Source organism: Phoxinus phoxinus (assembly GCF_949152265.1).
Source record: "Phoxinus phoxinus genome assembly, chromosome: 15".
NCBI classification, from domain to species: domain Eukaryota; kingdom Metazoa; phylum Chordata; class Actinopteri; order Cypriniformes; family Leuciscidae; genus Phoxinus; species Phoxinus phoxinus.
The window spans coordinates 13,371,619-13,395,974 of record NC_136890.1 but is presented as its reverse complement, the minus strand read 5'-3'; the positions used below and the strand labels follow the sequence as shown (position 1 = coordinate 13,395,974).

General features: G+C 38.5%; 1 protein-coding gene across 2 annotated transcripts in view; it reads left to right on the top strand.

Moving 5' to 3' along the window:
- Positions 1-24,356, top strand: part of LOC307011223 (transmembrane protein 132C) — a 332,560-nt gene that overhangs the window by 160,231 nt on the left and 147,973 nt on the right. The window lies entirely within an intron of this gene.

Here is a 24,356-nt window from a genome sequence, read left to right as displayed (position 1 = left end):
AACGAATCAGATTCGACAATGAAAATCTTAGTCGAAAACAGCCCTACTCACTACAAGTAAGAGACACACATGTGACATTCTTTGAATCATCTATATTTTACTAAAGATCAATGAATATGATAAAATTGCCACCACACTATTAATGTTAAGTTGTGCTTTTATTGTCTGTTGTTGTCTAGAAGCAGAAGTGAATGTGAGCAGTGAGGTTTTTATGAAATGCAATAGAAATATGAATTATTTTTAACTATTTAAAATATAAATGTATGTTTATAATGTATAATGGGGCTAAAGGCGCACCTTAAGAAAAATAAATAATTTTCACTACTTAAATATAGGCTATATGTTTTTTATTGAACATTGATGGAGCAACAGATTTTGTGTGAAGATAAATCATAAAAGTGGTGTGTGTGTGTGTGTTGTTTGTTTGTTTGTTTGTTTGTTTGTTTGTTTGTTTGTTTGTTTGTTTAAAAATCATATACATGTATGAGGTGGCAAGGTCCTGAAAGGCTCACCAGCAAGGGGCAAAAGGCACAAAGTTTTGATGAAAATATTTGAGCTAAAATGTTATGTTTTTAATAATTTCTAAGTTAATACTTGCTCAAAACAATCACTTTAGCAAAGTGTGTACTTTTGATTTAAAGTTTATTTTGATAAAAAAATATTTATTTTGTCATCTGTTTCAAATTCAATTCACATTTACTTGTATAGCGCTTTTCACAATACACATTTCAAAGCAGTTTTACAGAAAATGCATGAGTCCACATTACAATTTAGAGTGATCTGTTATCAAAGGTAACTGGCTCATTTATGTATTTCAGAAATGTACATAAAATCTCAGTTAGCGGAAAAAAAGTATTAATTTAAAAAATGTAATAATTTAATGCAGAAACAATTATCTCATTGAAGTAATGAATAGGCCTACTTGTTTGTTAACAAATTATTATGGCATTTAGAAAATGTTGATTCAGAGTTTGCGTCATCTGAAGTCTTCATAATAGGCTGGATCCAAACTGGAGCTGACAAACTCTACCTCAGGATGGGCATCCCAAGATAAAACAGAGAAGCAAATAGAAAATAAGTAGCGTAGCTGCTGTTCATAACTTTAAGCAAGAATAATCATGTGCATTTGATCTGATATAACTGTATAAGGTTATGAGATGCATTACTGTACATGAATGCTAAAGAGATGCGTCTTTAATCTAGATTTAAACTGGGAGACTGAGTCTGAGCCCCGGACATTATCAGCCTATTCCAGAGTTTAGGAGCCAAATGTGAAAACGCTCTCCCTCCTTTAGTGGACTTAGATATTCGGTACTATCATAAGCTCAGAGTTTTGTGACCTTAAAAAACGTGATGGATTGTAATGCGGTAGGAGATCAGTTAAATACACAGAAGCTAAACCGTTTAGGACCTTATAGGTCAGTAGCAATACCTTGTAATTGATACGGAACCTAATAGGTAACCAGAGATAATACAATTGGTATTATATGATCATATTTTCTTAAGAACTCTAGCAGCTGCATTTTGGACTAATTATAGATAGTTTATTGAGGATGCAGGACAACAGAGAATACATTACAGTAATCTAGTCTAGAGGTCATGAATGCATGAACTTGCATCAGAATTGGTATTCTGGAGCTTAGCAATGATCAAATCTCGTATCTCATATAATATCTCAAAGATCTCATATCTTCTTAAATCATATCAAATCTCATATCTCAAATCCCATATCTCATATACTGTAGTCTCAGATCTCAGCTTATTTCTTAATTTTCATTTCTTATATCTAAAATGTACATCCCAAATATTATATCAAATCTTATATTTGATATATCTTATCTCAAATCTCATGTCTTATATCTTAAATCTCATATCTCTTAGGCTATTTGAAATCTCATATCTTGTATTTTAAAGCTCATTCATGATCTGGTAACAGAATGCTAGAAGTCGTAGATGACGAAACTAACCAACATTTTAACTCTCCCTGCAAACATTAGCTTAAACTTGTCAATGACTCATGTCGGATTGTTCTTTGCCTCCACGTTGTGCATTAAATTATGCCTTACATATTATATAAATTGAATATTTTATTTAAAATCTACTATCTGAAATCTCATGTCTTGTATCTCAAATAGATCTGACATCTCAAATTGTAAATCTCAAAACTCATATCTTGTATTTAAAATCTTATATCGCCGATCTCATATCTCACTATATCTCATACTGTATCTCAAATCTCATATCTTATTTTTTTATCTTTCTCCTGGTTGGAACAGAAATAGCAGATTCACATATATTAACCTGTTTAAAATAGCTGAATGGAATGGATTTTCATTTTCCCTCTGTACTGGAAAGAGATGGATGGATGAGAGCTCATGCTGTCATGCTCAGTCTTTCATTTATCTTACCATCTCTCCCAAAACACTCTTGCAGTATTCTCTCTTTTCCATCTTCTTTTAGTTTGTTTATATTTTATTCTGTTTCCATCTCACTTATACTTCAACCGTTATTTTGCTGGTTTTAAAGTTGCATGGACTGATTGACTCAGTTCATTGTTTGTTGCAGTGTTAAGGAGACTCAAACTACATATAGAGACTCTACTAACTACAAATTATTAACAAGCCTTATTTATCCAGTGTAGACCCACAGCGATCTTCGGTCACATTGCTTTGGATATCTAGCCTTTTAAATGAGTGAGATGATCCTCATCCATCAAATTGTGTATTCTATTCTCATGTGAATTTAGACTTCTGCATCCTATGTAAAATATAATGTACATTGTTTAATCATTACAATGTTTTTAATGTAAAATACCTCTATTACATTGCAACAAGTTCTGCCAAGTAAGCAGAGCACTGCATTTAAAATAAGTGCTGGCCTTAGTTTTTTCACCGTATGTCCTTGATGTTTGATTCCTCTGCTTCAGCTGAGACTCCAGGAATGAGATGTTTGAATAGCTTTTTCTTTGTCCCACGTTTGTGTGAACACACACACATACTGTAAAGGAGACACTCAGAGAGCAGCGCCTGAGCTTATGAGCTTGACTCCAAGCAAAACTGCACCGTCTTATCCTGAGATCGCTGCGCTCAGACAATTGCCAGGACCAGAAATACATCAATGCAGTATTTTGTTTAGCAGTCCAACATCACAGGGGCTCTTGTTTTGCCCAAGAAAGTCAGTAGTTCTATTAGGATTCTGTTAAAATATATGCAATGCATTTTTCATGTTCAGCTGTAGGTTCTATACAGCTGAAACACATTCTCACCTTTCCAGTTAGAAGCATTTGGATTCACTATATCACTTGGGACACATTTAAATGAATGTAAATTGGCTGATAAGGCCGAGTGTAACAATGTGACAACATTAAGTGTAACTGGGACATAAATTTGTAAAAAAACTGAGGATGTTTGCCTCATTTCAGAAGTTATGAGGTTATGGAAACCGTTACCATGCTAAATACACAATGTTCACGGAACTATTCCTGATGAATATAATTAACTATCGAATGACCCTGGGCTGGAATTAACAGCATACCTGAATGAAAATCCTAAGTTACATGAAATCATAAAAACATGAATTACTAGTGACGTAAATTAGTAAATACTTTTTGGTTATTTCATGACAACAACTACATTTCTCCATACATTAGCATCGCCCTACATTTAATTTATGGTTGCCTAATTCAAAGCTTGCCTATCTCGGTCATGTTTTTTGCTGACAATTGTTTTGAATCTTTTGCTGCCAAGCTCCTGGTGAGAATGGAAACAGCTCTTTCATAGCTAACATTTTTGATCGTTTGGGTCCTGGGGAACCCTGCAGCATACCAAAAATAAACTCTTCAATAAAGCACTTTTTCATGGGAAAAAATAAATCCCACACAGAAAGGAGTCTTGAACATTTATTTGGTGAAACCATTCCATTTAAATAAAGCACTGATTTGACCAGAACAACTCCAGTTGGCTACGTTTTATGCAAAATGGGCTCGGGCGGTTTGGTGGCAAGCTTCACTGGAGGCTTGAACAGTTTGGCGGCAAACTTCACTGGAGGCTTGGACGGTTCAGCGGCAAGCTTCTCTGGAGGCTTGGATGGCAGGTTTCATTGGAGGCTTTAACAGTTTGGCAATAAGCTTCACTGGAGGCTTGGGCAGTTCGGCAGCAATCTTTACTGCAGGCTTAGGCGGTTCAGCGGCAGGCTTCACTGGCGGCTCGGAAAGCTCAGTGAATGGCTTCACTGGAGGCTCCGCCAGTTCGGCGGCAGGGCTCACTGGAGGCTCCGCCAGTTCGGGGGCAGGGCTCACTGGAGGCTCAGCCAGTTCGGGGGCAGAGTTCACTGGAGGCTCTGCCAGTTCGGGGGCAGAGTTCACTGGAGGCTCAGCCAGTTCGGGGGCAGAGTTCACTGGAGGCTCTGCCAGTTCGGGGGCAGGGTTCACTGCAGGCTCAGCCAGTTCGGGGGCAGGGTTCACTGGAGGCTCAGCCAGTTCGGGGGCAGGGTTCACTGGAGGCTCAGCCAGTTCGGGGGCAGAGTTCACTGGAGGCTCCGCCAGTTCGGGGGCAGGGTTCACTGCAGGCTCAGCCAGTTCGGGGGCAGGGTTCACTGGAGGCTCAGCCAGTTCGGGGGCAGGGTTCACTGCCGGCTCAGCCAGTTCGGGGGCAGGGTTCACTGCAGGCTCAGCCAGTTCAGGGGCAGGGCTCACTGGAGGCTCCACCAGTTCGGGGGCAGGGCTCACTGGAGGCTCAGCCAGTTCGGGGGTAGAGTTCACTGGAGGCTCTGCCAGTTCGGGGGCAGAGTTCACTGGAGGCTCCGCCAGTTCGGGGGCAGGGTTCACTGCAGGCTCAGCCAGTTCGGGGGCAGGGTTCACTGGAGGCTCCGCCAGTTAGGCGGCAGGCTTCACTTGGGGCTCTGCCAGTTCGGGGGCAGGCTTCACTGGAAGCTCAGGCAGTTCGGGGGCAGGCTTCACTGGAGGCTCAGCCAGTTCGGGGGCAGAGTTCACTGGAGGCTCCGCCAGTTCGGGGGCAGGGTTCACTGCAGGCCCAGCCAGTTCGGGGGCAGGGTTCACTGCAGGCTCTGCCAGTTCGGGGGCAGAGTTCACTGGAGGCTCCGCCAGTTCGGGGGCAGGGTTCACTGCAGGCTCAGCCAGTTCGGGGGCAGGGTTCACTGGAGGCTCCGCCAGTTAGGCGGCAGGCTTCACTTGGGGCTCTGCCAGTTCGGGGGCAGGCTTCACTGGAAGCTCAGGCAGTTCGGGGGCAGGCTTCACTGGAGGCTCAGCCAGTTCGGGGGCAGAGTTCACTGGAGGCTCCGCCAGTTCGGGGGCAGGGTTCACTGCAGGCCCAGCCAGTTCGGGGGCAGGGTTCACTGCAGGCTCAGCCAGTTCAGGGGCAGGGCTCACTGGAGGCTCCACCAGTTCGGGGGCAGGGCTCACTGGAGGCTCAGCCAGTTCGGGGGTAGAGTTCACTGGAGGCTCTGCCAGTTCGGGGGCAGAGTTCACTGGAGGCTCCGCCAGTTCGGGGGCAGGGTTCACTGCAGGCTCAGCCAGTTCGGGGGCAGGGTTCACTGGAGGCTCCGCCAGTTAGGCGGCAGGCTTCACTTGGGGCTCTGCCAGTTCGGGGGCAGGCTTCACTGGAAGCTCAGGCAGTTCGGGGGCAGGCTTCACTGGAGGCTCGGGCAGTTTGGGGGCAGGCTTCACTGGAGGCTCGGGCAGTTCGGGGGCAGGCTTCACTGGAGGCTCGGGCAGTTCGGGAGCAGGCTTCACTGGAGGCCCAGGCAGTTCGGGGGCAGGCTTCACTGGATGCCCAGGCAGTTTGAGGGCAGGCTTCACTGGAGGCTCGGGCAGTTCAGGGGCAGGCTTCAGTAGAGGCTCGGGCAGTTCAGGGGCAGGCTTCACTAGAGGCTCGGGCAGTTCGGGGGCAGGCTTCACTGGAGACTTGAACAGTTTGGCAGCAAGCTTCACTGGAGGCTTAGGTGCAGGCTTAACTTGAGTGATAAAATGATAAAAGACAAACTGAAAAAACTAGAAAGCTGGCCCAAACACTAATATAATAACATAATACAACAAATACCTGTATAGTGAGCAATACACTGAAGCCCACATCCATTGCTGAAGCATTTCTCATTGTTCAGACAGTCACTGTCAAAGGCACACAGGTTGGCACACTTTCCTGCTCCAGATTTTTCACTTGGACACTCTCCTGGCTTTGCTGTTATATACAGATAGGTGACAAATAAACCTTATCAATGAATACTGAAGGTCTAATTCACACAAAAAAAAAAAAAAAAGTATTATTATTTCTTATTTCTGCTACAGATAATTATGAGATATGCAACTACCCTTTTCCATTTTTTTTTCTTCATGGCATAAACCAGCCTCCATAATAAAGTGTACGAACACACCACTGTGATTACAACGTTCAGTCGCAATCTCACCCATTTGTTAGAAAATTACTAACTGCTCTTGACTAAAGAACGGATTAATCAAATTAAATATTTGTAATTGTATTTATAATTTATGCAGTGCGGACTGTTTGATAACTTTATTAAATTCCTGTATATTTCATACCTGTTAGACAGGAAAGGTAAAGGTAAATACCACAACATTTATTATGGGTTAATGTAAAGTTTGTTTTAAGGTCACTTAAATTAAAAGTACGGTAGTTATATATTTTTGAAGCTTAATAAATGTTTAAAATGGTTGGGGGGGGGGGGGGTGCAGTGGTCATGCAGTGGTCAGGTGGTTCAGCAACCACGTAAAAGTCGGAGCTCTCAGAAAATTCCACTTTTACAAGTTGTAATTATGAGTAAACTCCAATATAGCTACACCTAAACTCTGCAGGAAAGTGGACACTTTTGGCATGTGCATTGAGTATCAAGAAACAGCATACAGACAATACTCCACATGGACATGGACATGGACATGGACATGGACATGGGGGAAAAAAATTGCAGAATATTCGCAGCATAGGCCTATTGTATGTGATTTGCTATTTAATGCGAAATAGTGCTTTTGTCGTCTGTTGTCTAGAAGCAGAAGTGAATGTGAGAAGTTAGGTTTTTATCAAATGCAAAATAGAAGTGTTAATTATTTGAAACTATTTAAAATAGAAATGTGTATTACAGGCTACAACCTTAAGACAAATGTGCTTTTCACTACTCCCATATATGATTGCAGATTAAACAAATATATGTTTTTATTGAACATTGATGGAGAAACAGATTTTGTGTGAAAATAAATTGTAAAAGTGGTTGGTTTGTTTGTTTGTTTGTTTGTTTGTTTCTAAATCTTATAAATGTATGGGGTGGCAAGGTCCTTTCACACACCAGCATGGGGCAAATATGAGATATATCCATATCCTAAATTTCAAATCTCAAACCTTATTTCTTATTTTTTTTTATATTTCTCCTGGTTGGAACAGAAATAGCAGATTCACATATATTATCCTGTTTAAAATAGCTGAATGGAATGGATTTTCATTTTCCCTCTGTACTGGAAAGAGATGGATGGATGAGAGCTCATGCTGTCATGCTCAGTCTTTCATTTATCTTACCATCTCTCCCAAAACACTCTAGCAGATTCTCTCTTTTCCATCTTCTTTTTGTTTGTTTATATTTTATTCTGTTTCCGTGCACTTATACTTCTACAGTTATTTTGCTGGTTTTAAAGTTGGTGAAGGGGTAAAGACTGATGTCTCAGTTCATTGTTTGTTGCAGTGTTAAGGAGACTCAAACTACATAGAGACTCTACTAACTACAAATTATTAACAAGCCTTATTTATCCAGTGTAGACCCACAGCGATCTTCGGTCACATTGCTTTCTGGGTCAAATATGGACAAACCCAGCTGTTGGGTTACATTTTTAAATTACATTTTTAACCCAACGTTTGGGGTTTGTCAATATTTGACCCAAAATTGGGTTGAAACAAACCAGCATTTTTTATAAGTGAGTGAGATGGTCCTCATCCATCAAATTTTGTATCCTAGTTTTTCATGTGAATTTAGACTTCTGGACTAGTAAAATATAATGTGAATTTTTCGTTCATTACAATTTTTTGTGCACTCTAAAAAATGCTGGGTTGTGTCAACCCAATTTTGGGTCAAATATGGACAAACCCAGCCTTTGGGTTACATTTTTAAATTACATTTTTAACCCAACGTTTGGGTTTGTCCATATTTTACCCAAAATTGGGTTGAAACAACCCAGCATTTTTTAGAGTGTGTAAAATATCTCTATTACATATTACCTCTGGCTTGCTTAGTTGGGGACACTTATTCGTACTGTATATTATTGATCTGACTTTGAAAATATTGTATGAGAACTGAACTGAGCTGGATGATGAGTGGTTGGCATGTAAACGGCCCCTAAATTAATAACTAATGATTTTTTCAACGGAAATGATTTAACACTCAACTTACTTACTGTAAACTGAACAGGAACTTTCTTCTAGAGCTGCTGTACAACCAAAACAATATTTGTTGCATTATTTTCTTGTTAGTAAAGCTCATTTGAAACAATCTGTATTGTAAAAAGCGCTATATAAATAAAGGTGACTTGACTTGAATACCTAGGTATCCATTAGCATTCCCATGTTGAATTGAATGATGATTAAAAAAGATAAGAAGAGTGTAAAAATCCAGCATGACCGGTGTAAATAATCGTAATACATTTAATACAAAGAAATAGTAATGGTACTTGAATCATTAAAAAAATAACAAGAACATTCAAATGTTTTATATAATAATAATAATGTTTTGTGTGTGTGTGTGTGTGTGTGTGTGTGTGTGTGTGTGTGTGTGTGTGTGTGTGTGTGTGTGTGTGTGTGTGTGTGTGTGTGTGTGTGTGTGTGTGTGTGTGTGTGTGTGTGTGTGTGTGTGTGTGTTTGTGATCTTCTTATGAGATCCGTACTGATGAAAATGATTGCGTTCACTGTTCATGAACTGTATGCAAGTGTTTAATCAGAATCTTTGTGATCAATGCTAACGTTATATATAAATAAATAACAATCAGCCACAAATATTTTAAACCTATTAGCTCTTCTATGGGCAATATTTATTTGCTGAAGTGAATGAGTCACAGGTGCTTGTGAATCAATTTCCTGCCAACGATTAGCCTTTTGGATTCGATGGGGTTGAGAGTGTTCTGCTAACTGTATCATCAATTCACATGCAAATTGAAGATTCAGAGCAATTTTGAGAAAAAGATTAAAGTAAATCTCAATGTTTTAAAGGAAAAGTTCTCAGTTAAAATTATCAAATGATATTTGGCCTTATTCATGAAACATGAGCAGCGCAAAATTCTTTGAAAACCCTTCAGAAATCCATTCTTTCTTGAATGGAATTAATTTAAATTGCCACTGATGTAAGAATCCTTTTTTATGAACACTTTACAGAGAAATGTGGTTTGTGTTTCATGAATAAGGTCCATGTGCCTTAGTAAAAGAACAAATCTTGGCTGGAAGTGAGTCTCTAATGTCACACTATTAAACCTTTTCCTTTCGGAAATTTTTGAGACATTTGTTGATACTGATATACTGTAAAGAAACAAAAGAAAAGATACTTATTAGAGAGCTAGTTGAGTTCTCAGAGACCACAATTACTAAAAACCAATATTATTCATAAATGCTCATTACTAATTATTTGGGCTATCAATCAATTAAAATGATAATGAAATGAATGATAATAATATTACATTATATCCTGAGTAATTTATTGAATTAATCACAATTATTCAGATAAATGTTTTCTAAGGGAAAAGATGAAGATAAAAAAAAGTATTACATTATTGTGATATTACAAATATATTATATTATATATTATCAGTAGCTTATTAATAGACAGCCACTGATTATGTATACAGATTTGAAGAAATTAATAGATATATGATTTTATGCACGAGCACATAAAAATGAGACAGGGCAAGACTTTTCAGTGTGTGTGTGTGTCATCACAGGTAAGTGGACATACTTTTGCTTGTTGACAGGGATGTTGTGGTAGACATGATAAGGCCTATTTATGCACAGATGCAACACAAACTAAGAAATTGATTTGAATTGATACTATCAGAGCTATGAAATGGAGGGGAGGGGAGGGACTCTCGTCCAAAAGGCCAAAAGGCTTGTTTGCGCTTTTATACAAACACTCTCTGCATTTTAATAACACAGGAAACTCAGCAAATCGTCTTCAAATATGCCGTGTTCATTCCATATACAAAGAAACTTTCGTGATCTCCGAGGCTCCCGTCTACTTTCAAAATTCACCTTTTTACTTTCTGTCTGTCAAATGCGATTACCTGTTCCCATTTTCAGTGGAAATCACTGAACCCTTCTCTAGAGTATGAGAGCAGATGAAATGAATTTGAATGAAATCTAAATGCTCACTGTATGACGATCTCTCAATCTCTCAAACATTCACTGTTTACACAGAAAGAGGGATTTAATTGGCAAACCCTTCCATGCAGCAGCATATTTCTGTCTCATTATAAATCAAATGTTTGAATTACCAGTAAGTTTAGACACCGAGGTTTCAGATCTTGGAGTTTGTTCTCAATACTGAAAACAGTGAATTATTATACAAGATCATGTGTATATATGTGTCAGTTGTATTATAAATATGATATTTAAAATCAGCATGAAATCAAAATTGATCATTATTAATTTTTTATGTAGTGCTTATTATAAATTATGTAATATTACGCATATTCATGTTTTTTATTCATGAGCTTTTGTGATCTTTAGTCAAAATAAGTTCCCCTCCCTCTAACATCTCTTCTCTGATGACATGTTTACTGGCTTGAGGGCGGGAGAACAAAATAACATTGAACTCCTATGACTTTGATTGTATGGACCCAATAAAAAAAATACTGAGACATTTTATTAAGGGATCTCTCCCGCTGTAGGATGCCGGGGGAACTCTGTTGGGAGTACAAAAGGTCCTGACAGTCAAGCTACAATAAGACACTTGTGCATCAATTTTAAACACGATACAACAGATATTTATGAAATACAGTAGAAAGGAGTGAATTATTGGCTAAGTGTCAAACCTCAGGGGTTTCAGGGGCCGTTTTGATAATCATTGGCGAAATGGATAGTTTCAAGGGGGACGTTGCTGAATTATTCATTCTTTATAGGCGGATTGGTATATTGCTCCGTGATTGAATGAAGCAGAATATTATAAAACTTTGTGTGTGTGTGTGTGTGTGTGTGTGTGTGTGTGTGTGTGTGTGTGTGTGTGTGTGTGTGATGGGGGTTTTGATGTGCTTGAAAGTCTCCCCAAGGCCAGTAAAACCTAAAAGCAACTACATTGTGAGAACCAGTCAACATTCCTTAGGACCAGGAATACAACTAAACATGCTTAAAGGAGCACACCACCGTTTTTTGAAATAGGGGTTATTCACAGTCTCCCCTACATTTAGATAGGTTGGCAAACGCATTTTTGTTTCAGTACATGTCTTAGTCTGGCAGCGCCACCGCTAGCTTAGCTTAGCATAATGAATGGAATCCTTTGTTGCCGGATATAGCATGTCGTAAGTAAAAGTGATCCAAAAAATAAATAAAACGAATTAGGCCTTCTTCTTGTGGCCTGCGTATTCACAACGAGTACAAATAGCAATGCAGATTAAGACTAGGCGATTTCCTAGGCAGATATTGACTTGGAACTATTTTTGGGGTGAAGCACAGGCAAAGCACTGCTACTTGGGCACAGAGATATCACGCAACACCTGAACCAATCACCACATGTGATATCTCTCACCCATGGTGGCGTGAACATTTATCTGTTAGGGTTAGGTTTAGGGTTTAGTCTCTTATGCTCACCAAGGCTGCATTTATTTGATCAAAAATGCAATAAAACAGCAATAATTTGAAATATTACTTTAAATGTATGATGAATGTTGGAGCTTGGAAGGGTTCAGTTTGAGCAGATGTTTTATACCATCATCTGTGTCCTCGAAATATTCTACACTGTTACACACCTCAGGTTGTTAGCGGCCCTGTCTAATATTTACCAAAAAAAAGGTGAAAACAGGCATTCTTTTATAATTTTATAATTATTTTTCTTGTTATATTGTTTGTAATGAATTGAGGAGAGTGGAGAGTAGTAAATAACATCCCGGGTCACTAAAGACCCGAGGTATGCGTTTAAGTGTTAAAATAACTTTAAAAAATTGTTTTTCCTGTGATTGAAAAGTTTAATTTTCAGCATAATTACTCCAGTCTTCAGTGCCACATGATCATTCAGAAATCATTCTAATATGCTGTAACATTAAAATCTGATCAGAAATGAGTTGCATTACTGGTAAAAAAAATAATGTCTTTCTACTTTGACTAAGAATCAGTTTTCTTGCTGCTTAAACGTCTGAGGGGAAAGCGTCTGTGTATAAATTGCAGCAGTGCATAATACATCATGAACAAGATGAATGGTTATCAATGCATGAATCATCATTTTCCACTCATCTTTTTTTGTATTATTATATCATGTGGGCTGAGACAAATCATATAGATAGTGAAATTGCTCACAGTAACATTAAGTTCCTCTCCGCCTTGCCTAAATGGATCATCTCCACTGTCTTCACACTTATTGTTAGTCACTGCATCTACAGTAACATATTATAGCATAGATGTTTTACCAGTGCCCTATTCTTTATACAGGCGTGAAATGGACTCATATTTCCCCGTCTGCTGCTTTGATGTCACATAACATATTTTCTTCAAGTTTGTGGACCTTTTTGGTTGCTGCAGATGTGAGTGCCCCTTAAAACACCCACAGATTTGCTTTTTAAATTCTAAGCACTTCAGGAATCATACTGTGTTTATGAATGATCTACTTTTTTGGCATAGACAGCATAAATGAAGGAATCATCAACTTTATGGAGTGAATTTCAAATTGGGAAATGATATATGTATAGTGAAATGAGCAAGTGGTGTAAATGATAAATGTGTATGTTTTACAAACAATCTGTCCTGCAGTAGAGTGGAATGAGAGAGCGAGGGAGAGGGAGAAGATACAGCGAAACAGATTGACTTAACAAGATGTCGGTTTACAGAGCAGACTGTGGAGTCACGCCCTGGGAACTCGGAAGCAGACAGAAGGAACGCACACACACACAACTTTACCTCAGAAGTACACCAGCAAATCTAAGGAGTTTTATTCCCTAATGAACATGCGCATGCACAAAAACATCTGCCCTCAGCAAAATGGGGAAACAACAGAGGCACTTTGCCATAGATAGAACACTGACAACTACAAAAGCAGAATCTCCCCCCGTTTAACGTCCTCAGTCACCCCTCGTTGCCCTTCTGTTGGCTTTCACAGATGTCACCACTGTTACAGAGCGTCTGCCAAGTGAGTGTGTCTCTGTCTGGTCTGACGGGAGACGGCAGGGGACCTCGTGTTGTTGTAACGTGTCTGGGGAGATGCATCACTGAGTTTCCTAGATTTATCAGGGCTGCAATTGCTGACTTTCATGGATGTGCTGGAATTAAAGTGGTTTTGTGAGGTCAGTGTGGGACTGTGCAACTTTGAGATTTCTTTGATTAAATGCTACACCTCTTCTACCTCGTCATTTTTTGTTGTTGAAGTCCCTACTTTTTTAGAATTTTTTATCTTTATTTTATGGATAGTGCAACAAAAAAAAAAAAAACTGGATTAATCACACACACACACACACACACACACACACACACACACACACACACACACACACACACACACACACACACACACACACACAAACGGTGGTATGGGTTGTTATGGATATGAGTTGTGTGCTGATATAGGCCTATATGTAATAGTGTAGAAAAATATTTTCTGTGCTTTTTTATTTGTTTATTGCTTCATATTATATTCAACAGTTCGTTTCGGTACTGGAATTTGATTCCATGTTTCCAGTGACTCTTTTTGCAGATTGAATCGTTGCAACACTTTAAAGGCCCACTGAAGTGCCTTGGAACACAGATTTGTATAATGCATTGTATATTTCCATTGAAACAGGAAGCTAAGGCGGGACATAATGAATAGCCCCTCCCCCTTTTCAAATAGCCAATAGCATTTAGGTTACCTCACAGACTGCAAGTCATACTTGACAGCAAACGAATCTGAGCACAAATTATATGTTGGATTCAATAGTAGAGGTGTGAATAAATTCTATCGTTCAGTTGGAAAATGGAATAAAACTTTTGAGCAACCGAACACAAATATTGCTCAGAGAAATGTCAATGGTTATGCTTTGGCCAGGTGGTATTTAGAGCGCGGGATGCTTTCTAATAGACCTTTTTACAGCCCACGTGATCAAGTTGCGCGCGCATTTTGGCAACGGAAGTGGTGTTGTTCCCCACTGGCTCTAACGTGTTAGCAACTCCGAAAGTTTATCAAAACAGTTTCCCAGCATCAAAATGTCTGTTTTTTGCGTTTACGGTTGCACTAATCGATATTCCACTAAGGGGCTTAAGTTTTATAGGATTCCGACAGGATCACAGTCGTTTCAGAAGAACCGGCGGTGCCGGTGGCTGCAGGCGATTCAACGTGTTGATTGTAGCGAGGACATAATAAAAAATGCTTGCGTCTGCAGCGCCCACTTGACACGCTGCTGATTCTCGCCATACTTCCGTTGCCAATATGCGCGCGCATACGTTGCTACGTCATCATTGTGTACAAAAAGTAAAAGGGTCTATTAGATTCTGAAGAGCATTTGATTGGACAGAAGATGTGATGAGAAGCTGAAGTCCACAGTGATAATAAAAATATTTGATCCATTTTAGCAGAATTGTGAGACTGTAAGTTCTGAATTTATATCTCCTAAATACAAATTTTGTCATTATATTGGAACACAGCAGCTTATTCAAAACTTAAGGCTAACATATTCAAACTAAAAGCTAAAAAACTAAAAAATGTATTACATTAAGAGTGAGTCATTAAAATAATGTATTCAAACGATTCGTCCTAAAACACTGAATCATTTGTTTGTATAATTCACTAAAGCGACTCGCGCCAAATGATTCGGGAACATAGAATCAAGCCATAGAATCGAGCCATAGAATCATTCACTAAAGCGATTTGTTCAAAAACGCTATTAGGGAACCAAACGTGTTGAAGACGTTCAATGTTCTACTGTGGCGTCATTTGGAACAGTTTTCGCTGAGGAATGAAAACGGACACAATGACGGTGTCTAAAACGTAAGTTACACAATTTGTAAACTGTTGTGCAATCGTCGATATCAGACCAAACAACACGTTTCCGAGTGTGACGCTGCTAATTAATACGTTTATTATAACAGTATCCCAGCAAACACATTTGCGTTGTGGCAACGTCTGTGGCACGTTGCATTTCTGCTATGGCAACATTCTCGCTCGCAACATTGTAACAACGTAGAATTGACCCATCGCAGGGAGCTTGATTGACAGGTGATCTGACCAATCCATAGACAGTATATAAGATGGACACAGCGACCCCATAGATTTCAACGGAGAAAAGTGAAGCCCATTTGAAGCACTCACTTCCTGATCGCCAGGCGTACTGCGCAGGCTCGAACTGCGCTTGGCGACGTAGATGTGACGTGGGTCTTCTAGTAGCCGTGCCGAGGGAAATCTGAATCATTCCCTTCCGAATCTCGCAGAGACGGAGAGCGTGATTATTAGTTGTCAATGAGCTAGCAGCAAGAGCAGCTTTATCACTCTCTATGGGCTTCTCCCTTGACTTTATGCCTCCACGTCCCCCCGATTGCTTGCGAGCTTCTCCGCCGGTCTATACGGTAATTTCTCTACAGTGCGACAGAGAGTCGCGTGGGTATGACGCAATCGTTAGCCTATTTTTTACAAAAACGGCTTCTACGAAGTCATAACGTAAGATACAAAGTAATGGAGCATTTTATACATTGTCGTGTTTCTTTAGAAATAAATAATGGACAAATGGAGTCTTTGGACGCTTCAGATGTAAAGTTATTCGCTGTCAAAGTGACGCAAAAATGAATGGGAGTCAATGGAATGCTAACAGCAGGTGAAGTTCTGCTACAATGGCGGCTCCCGCGGAGGCTTCAGTTTCCGGCGGATGGATTACCCCCTTGGACCAATCATACTTTGCCATCCGCCATTTTGTCCGACAAGGCAGTCAGGACTGGAGAGTTAGTATAATAATAACATGGGAGGATTTGAACTTGATAAACGGAGTGTTCTGACGCCTGTCCGCGGTTAAAACAACATTTCTTCTCATGTTTATTTGATGCTATAAAATTAACCACAAGGAAGAGATTATCGGTTCACGAGCAGCTTTAACTGATGATGCTCTACTACAGCGATCTGTCAGACACATAGAGCCACAAAACGGTATTTATTGTTTACATATCTTTAAAAAAAAACAAATTTGAAAGGTGAGAGACTTTGTTTAATATCAAAAGTAAGCTGGTCTGTCCTGTATGTCAGCCTTCACCACAGTAGTTATAGCAACCTTTTGGGCGTGTCAAAACGTTGTTAGAAGGTTGGTTACGTTAATTGTGCCAACATTTTGTGTATGCTGGGATGTAGCCTATTGATTTGTTTCCTTTCTTTGGTTCAAGTGCAAATGAATATCGTGTAACTGTTACGCTATTGCATGCTGTTGACGCTGTTGAGCGACTTGATTGACAGAAAGGACATCGTAAACAATATAACAAGTGAGTAGTAGACTACCTTGTTAAAAATAATCGACCTTACTTGAATTGAATTAACATATGTGTAAGTTAATTTAAACCTAAACATAGTCTATTTAAAATGAACTGTAGCCTACTTGCAGGTAATAATCAGTGTTTGAAATTAACTTTTTTTTCACTCACTGGCCAATTTAGCTAAGTAACGTTAGCTACTACATTTTTAAGTCACAGGTGTTCTAATGTTACTAGCCTGAAAAAGAAAATAAATAAACCAGATTAACTACGTCACAGCAGCTTAAATACTACAACAGTCAACATTTGAAGTGGATCAAAACCTTTCATAAAAGTTATACATTAATTTTTAACAATACCCATTCTTGTCTTATAGGACAACTTTGATTACCCTTTTTGATCCACTTCAAATGACTACTATATACACCAAAAATTTACTTTAGTTGGACAGCTCCTCAATACAGTACACAGAACATCAACAAATGTAGGATGTTGGAAAATAACAATCTCTTTTCTGTTAACCAAATGCTTTTTAATCTTCGCTATTTCTTCAATGCAAATGAAAAAGCGCGCTGTTATTTGTTGCACAGTTGTTGCCAGATATGAGCAGATTCTGCGCAATAGGCTCTGTATTTAATGTAACGATGACTCACAAGTTGAATTTATGCTAAATCAAAGCAGATTTGGCTTACACGAACTTCCCCAGCAAGTAACCAAACTGGCTAGTGATTTGACGGCGTTACCCGCCACACTTGATTTTTACGGGCTGGCAGGTGTTCATTTCAAACCCTGAATATAATATATAATAAATACCCTCAAAAGTGACCTAAGAGACAATTTTAATGACACTTTGTTTTTAAAAACTGCACTTTATAATAGTTAAAAAAAATAATTTTCTTTTTAAAGTAAATTTAAATTATTATGTTTTATTTAACCTTTGTCACGCTTTATAAAAGTAAAACATTTTTAATGTGTACCAACAAAGCATGTGACGTGCTTGATTATAATTCTAACTGTGTTATTTGATAATATACAGTATGTTACATTAAAGTTAATGGACTATAGCCTTTATTTTAAAAGTTTCATCATTACAAATGTCTAATTGCAAACACATTTAATAATGTTTTTTCATACCATTAATGCTTGTCGGTACATTCGCCTGTACAGAATAACAAATGATCAAATCACGTCAAAGTCCTTCCTAAGTGGGTCAAAAAACACTCTGAAAGGGATAGGCCTAGTTGAATTTCAAATTATATATTTTTTAAATTCTGTCATCATTTGCTCACCCTTTTTCCAAACCTGTATGAATTTCTTTCTTCTGTTGAACACAAAAGAAGATATTTTGAATGACCGTTGATAACCAAACAGTTGACGGTAGCCATTGACTTTCATAGTATGGAAAAGAAAATACTATGGAAGTCAATGGCTACTGTCAACTGTCTGGTTACTGTCTGGTTACCAACATTCTTCAAAATATCTTCTTTTATTTTCAACATAAAAAAGAAACTCATACAGGTTTGGAACGGTACAAGTATAAATTATGACAGAATTTTCATTTTTGGGTGAACTATCCCTTTAAACTGAACTAATTGCTTTTAAAATAAATATAAACTATTAGGCTATACTTGTTCATTTAATTGTGAATATTCAATTAAGTGTCTGAAAACATTACATTCAGTTCGCACTTGATGTAGTGCATTAACTCAAAGTATAATATTTCCTTAAAGGGATACTCCACCGTTTTTTCATATTAAACTATGTTATTCCCTTAACTAAGACGAGTTGATGCATACCTCTCTCGTCTCAGTGTGTGTACTTAATCGCTCTGGCGCGCAGTGACACTTTGATAGCACTTAGCTTAGCCCAGTTCATTCATTAGGGACCAAATAGAGATGAAGTTAGAAGCGACCAAACACCTCCACGTTTTCCCTATTTAAATACAGTTAGCCTACACGAGTTGTTACACGACCAAGTATGGTGACACAAAAAAAAAAAAAACGTGGCGCTTTTCTAATCGGGTAAAATGGATAGCTATAATGTATGGCGGAATAGCACTTGGGAGCACTTTGACTGAAGTACCTTTAAGTACTATTTTTAAAAGTATGCTAAAGTGTATTTCTTTGCACAAGGGTAATGAAACATTCTGCTGTAAGAATTTCAGTATTATATCCAACCAAACTGTTTTAAGATGTAAATCTGTTTAGATGCATGCATTGTTTTATAATGTGTAGCACAGTTTTATTCCTTTGGCAAGTTATATTATTTAAGTAGTGACATAAAATGACAAAATAAAACACTAAAATGCCCTGCAGGAGTATTTAAAAAAAAAAAGTTTTATTAGTTATCTATATAGTAAAGCAGGTAAGAGTTAACCAATGATTGGATTTAGATAGGCCTATATGTGTCTCTCCCGTCACTCTGCTGTCTCCCTAAAACAAACAAATGGATTTGGGGACCACTGAAGATGTTTGTTTCAGTTGATGTGGCCTTTTACAATCTGCCCTTACTTTATGTGTTTTGCAACTATATTGATGACAGACAGAGAAGTGTGTGTGTAGCGAGAGTCAGGCAGGGGGCCGCCAGAGAGGGACTCCCAGGAGCACTCAGACACAAGACTTATTAAATTTTATGCTGGTGTTTTTATTTTCTCATACTGCTACCTGGGGAGCAACTTCCCATCTCACTTATCTCATCATTATGTATGGAGGAATCCACCAGTGAGTGAGAGAGAGAGGAGCAGAAATAGTTGAAACATTCATACTTCTGTAAAAGAAAGCTTCAGAGGAGGGGTGCCATTACTTTCCAATTAGTTTAGTTCACACTGAGAAACACAGACATCTCACAGTGATCAGATGTTTCACCCGCATGCTTTAACAGCAGTGATTCTCTCTCTTTGAATGACCATTTCACTCTGCGTGAGTAAGCTCTGATGGCTTCTTGAACCTTTCTCAGGCCAGGGTATTTACACTTGAAAAGGACACGGATCTTTTGAATTGAACAAACTGTGCAAAGATATAGCCAGGATTAGTGAAGATGCCACAAAACATGAACTTTATTACTCTGATGGAGTTTTTTAAAGAGGACCTTTACTTTTTTTCAGCTTTCTTTATTGTGTAATGTTGCTGTTTGAGCATGAAAATGGTATGCAAAATTACAAAGTCCCCTCCAAAGGGAGTTATTCTCTATCAGTGTGTGTCATCTGTTGGGTCGGGTCCCAAAAGGGAGTCGCAAGACTGTTTTGAATGGGTCCACGGAGTGTGTAGTCAAAGAAACAACAGCAATCTGCGGTCAGATGAAATGATATCAGTCAGTGTCATTATTCTAAAGTCCAAAGTATAGTTCGGCCATATAATTTTCATCATCAGGAGGGTCCGCGTACGTCTGCACACCCTGTCCGTGCGCAGCCCAGTTATCGTGAATGTGCAGATGGTGTGCGTACAACAGCGTACTTTGCCTTGAGACCTTAAAAACAAATTCCCCTTGATATTCAGCGTGTGCGCACTGTGAATTTCCGCACTCACGGCCAATGGATTATACTTTGAAAGGCTTGCACGCTCAACTGTGTGCGAGACGGAGCGGAACGTGGAAAATGAAGTATACTCGGGCCTTAACGCTATTTTCGTAACTTATGAAATAAAAAGTCTCTCACCTCAGAAAAACTAACTATCCTGTCCTGCCAGATATTGTACTGTGCTAGTGCACAACAAAAACAAGTTTGGATGGAATTGGTATTTAATAGCCTTTCCTTATAATTAATTAATTATATTCTTACAATTTTTGTGTAAAGTGGAATAGTACTTATAAATGATTTATATAGGTCTGGTTGAAACTTGCGGTTATGGTAAGGTGTGTGACATTTCGGAAACACACCCAAAGCTGTTGACGAATCACAACACACTGGCCCAGTCGACCAATCAGGGAACATTGTGCTTTCGGAATGAGGGGCTTCATAGAAACATGAACTAAACAGAGCGTTACTAACAGACTGGAAAGAGAAGTGCTGCAACAATGTACAATTATGAATAATAATGTGTTTTATGAACATTCAAGCATGAAAACGTATTCTAGTAGACCATAAAAACAAAATCAAAGCTTTGTAAAAGGCACAATATGGCCTCTTTAAAAAGCCTGCCTCATCACACTACTGTACTTTGTTGCGTACTGTAACTGAATAACTACTTTGCACATTTATAATTTGTATTATTTTACCTAAACTTACTTGGATTTCTTTACATAAACACTATGTGCATAGACACATAGCCTATACCTTTATTTTTGTTTCCTGTTTTTATTCCTTGTTTTTCTTTTAATTTTCTGCTTCAGGTGAATTTGCATTAAAGTGTTATGCAGTCTTGCAGAGACAGTATTTCACTGCTTGTGCTTGTGCTGCTTGTTTTTTAGATTTATAGATCAGATATATATTTTACTTGTCAAAATAACAGAAATCAAATATTTGGTAAATATTGGTCAATCCATGTCACTGGTTGATGAATTAAACATTACTGGTCTGTGCATTTGTACAGATATATTTTGTCTAGTGGGTTTTAGGTTTTATCTCTCCTTACATTTAACTTTAACAAAGCTCGTGCTTGTTAGGCAAGGTACGAAACATCAAGCTATTCCCACACATTTCAATTTTAATTAATTTAGGCTTGGTGTTAAAATAGTAATGTTATTTCAATCATGACAACTCTCAAAATAGGTTTAGCATGGTAATGAATATGGCAATTTTAATGTGTTTATTTCTACGCTGCTGCTGCTAATTATTGCTGCTACAGAAGTATGGACTTGCTACTACTAATAGACGTAGCAGCATTAATAGACATGCATAAATCCGGTTGCAGGTGGAGCTGGGGGAGGTGAGGATTTCAGAGGAGGTTTGATAGTGTACTGCAGGAGTAACCTACAGCAAACATTGAACTAGACTATTTAAATGTTGAACAAGCAATCTAATTGGCTGCAGAATCAGCTTGTGCTATGTGGTAATGATTTGATTGCTTGTCAATTGCATGTAAATTACCTATCAGCCTGCACCTTCTAGAGTTTTATGACTGAACTAGATATTTATAATGAATGACACAATAATTTGTTTATTTGTATATTTTTGTGGAGTGAGGGGAACTCAAATATAGTTTTTAGAATTAGTTTTATTTACTGGTATTTTACATTATTAACTCTTTCATTGATAAGTTATCTCAACTTTAATGAGAAAATGCATCCCTTTGACAAAAGCGTGATTTATGTTCAAACTTTAGCTTTTTTTTATGAAACTTCCCTCATTCAAGTGTTGATTAAAAAAATTATGTAGCTAGACTAAAATGGATTTTTTTTTGTTTTTGTTTGAAAGCAGACGGTCTGTTCTTTCTTTTGATATATTGCTTGCAGATATTCATACAACAAAATATTTGGGTGGCCATGCAATTTGTGTGAAAATGACCAAAAATTGGTGGTGGCTGGCTACTTTTTTTTTTTTTTTTTTTTTTTTATGCAGGTGGGGAAAATGTTAATAAAATATGACATGTAAAATGTGATTTTAAAAAAAATATTAAAATGATAAAATAGGCTTGTGCTTTACAGTCCGCATACATTTAGCATTTTCAGGTCTTGGAAAAGTAAAAGTTATTGGGTGACTGTCTTTTTCTGTCTGTTGTTGTACTGTGCTAATATGTGAGCTGCAGAGTCATAGAGTTTGCAAAGAGCATCAGCTGCAAACTTGGGTTCAGCCACAGGGTTATTATGCTTCTGCGAGGAATACGTTCTTGTAATGAGTTGATGTACTGTGACACCACAATCTGCCACCATTTAAACTTGGTCAGACACCAACTGCAGATTTAGTGGCAGTTGTCCTTTGCCATAGTCCTTCGAGACTGGAGAGTAAAGATAAACAATCGCAAACCATAGTGATATATTTGTTGATATTTCCTGTTCTCATACCTGCTCTGCCATCACTCAGCTCATTATTCTCCGTCTGACCACATCTGTTCACAGACCAGCTCTAACAAATTTAATGAAGCACTGTGTGCTTGAACAAACGCGCATTGACATCCAATGGTGAAACCAATTATGAATCGTAGGGCCGGTCTACAAGGATCAGAAGAGGCTAGTAATGAGGGATGTGTGGCCAAGCTAGACCTCTCTCATTTTGGGTCCCTCTCCATCTGTTATCTCCCCTGGGTCAATTATGGCTCCCTGTCACATGCTAATGTGGTCCCACCCCCGACCGAGCATTTTGATTGGCTGTTTGCCGGCCATTTGTCATCCTATTACCGGCTTATGGTCGGCCTGTACCTCTGTGGCTCTCTACCTCTGCTGGCCTTGAGCGGTTCAGAGCGCGGGGAGAATGGAATCTATTCAAGCTCACATCCACTCTGCTTTTTCATTACCAATGACACGCTAGTGTGTCTGGGTGAATTGGGCTAAATTCTACTCCTTTCTCTCCAGTACCTCTTTCAGTTAGACTATTATTCCTTTGTATGTTTTTGTGTGTGTGTGTGTGTTCTGGGTGTGTGCAGTGCAGTAAGCCCGTAAGACCTCCGTTCATCTTCGGAACACAGTTTAAGATATTTTAGATTTAGTCCGAGAGCTTTCTGTCCCTCCATTGAAAATGTATGAACGGTATACTGTCCATGTCCTGTCCACAACTTATTTTGTGCCGTGTTAAGCAGCACAACTGTTTTCAACATCGATAATAATAGGAAATGTTTCTTGAGCAGCAAATCAGCATATTATAATAATTTCTGAAAGATCATGTGACTTTGAAGACTGGAGTAATGATGCTGAAAATCTGATGCCCGATGGCTGTTATTGGCAGCGGCCATTGCATGAAAATAATTATTGTTTTATCTGTATGTCAATATTTATTTTAAGTATAATGATTTTAATTAAAAATCATTCAGAAGTTATTTTATTTACAATGAATCAAATGGCAATTACTTTTAATGTGGTTAAAGAACAATGAGATGAAAATATAGTAAAAAAAAAAAGTCTGTATCAAATATGTAGTACATTTTAGAACATATTTTATTAACCAATTATATGGAGAAATAACACATTTCATGGCTAAATAAAAGCCATTTTAGTTCTATTACTCATCTCATTCAGAGATGCTTCAAGTTTGTGCTTGCTATTTGAGCACAAACAATAGCAGGCATCATTGAAAAACTGTTGTCCACAAGACATTTTGCTAAATCACAAGTCGTTTATCTGTCGTGACCCACGTACAATTCCGTTTGAAACCTAGATTTGTGGATTTTTTGTAGACAACTTGTTTGAGATATAAAGTATTAGAAAGAATTTTTTCTCTCTGATGTGAAAACTGAATCTTCTGACTTGACAATCTCTCATTGAAGTAATGCATCTGAAGGGCTTAAAGCAGGCCCTGTTTATATTAGCCATGTATAGATCTGAGTAGATTATCCAGAACTCAAGTGGTGTGTACAAAACCTGCTACAGGCTTTACTTAACTAAGAGAGCTCTTGAGCTGACAAAACTGAAAGCTTATAATGGTTTTAATCAGATATCTGGTTAAATGCTCAATACAAATGTGGATTGTTCTCCAGTAGGTCAAGTGTTAGCCATAGAGGGACTAAAGCACTTAGTTGCAGGACTCAATCAGCTCTATATAAATCTCTTATTTAGTGTAATGCTGGGATTGATGGCAGAGAGCGATAGGTCCTGTGGAGAACGTACGATCTGTACAAGTTCTGTGCTATTGTGTTAATCTGCTGCCATTAATGA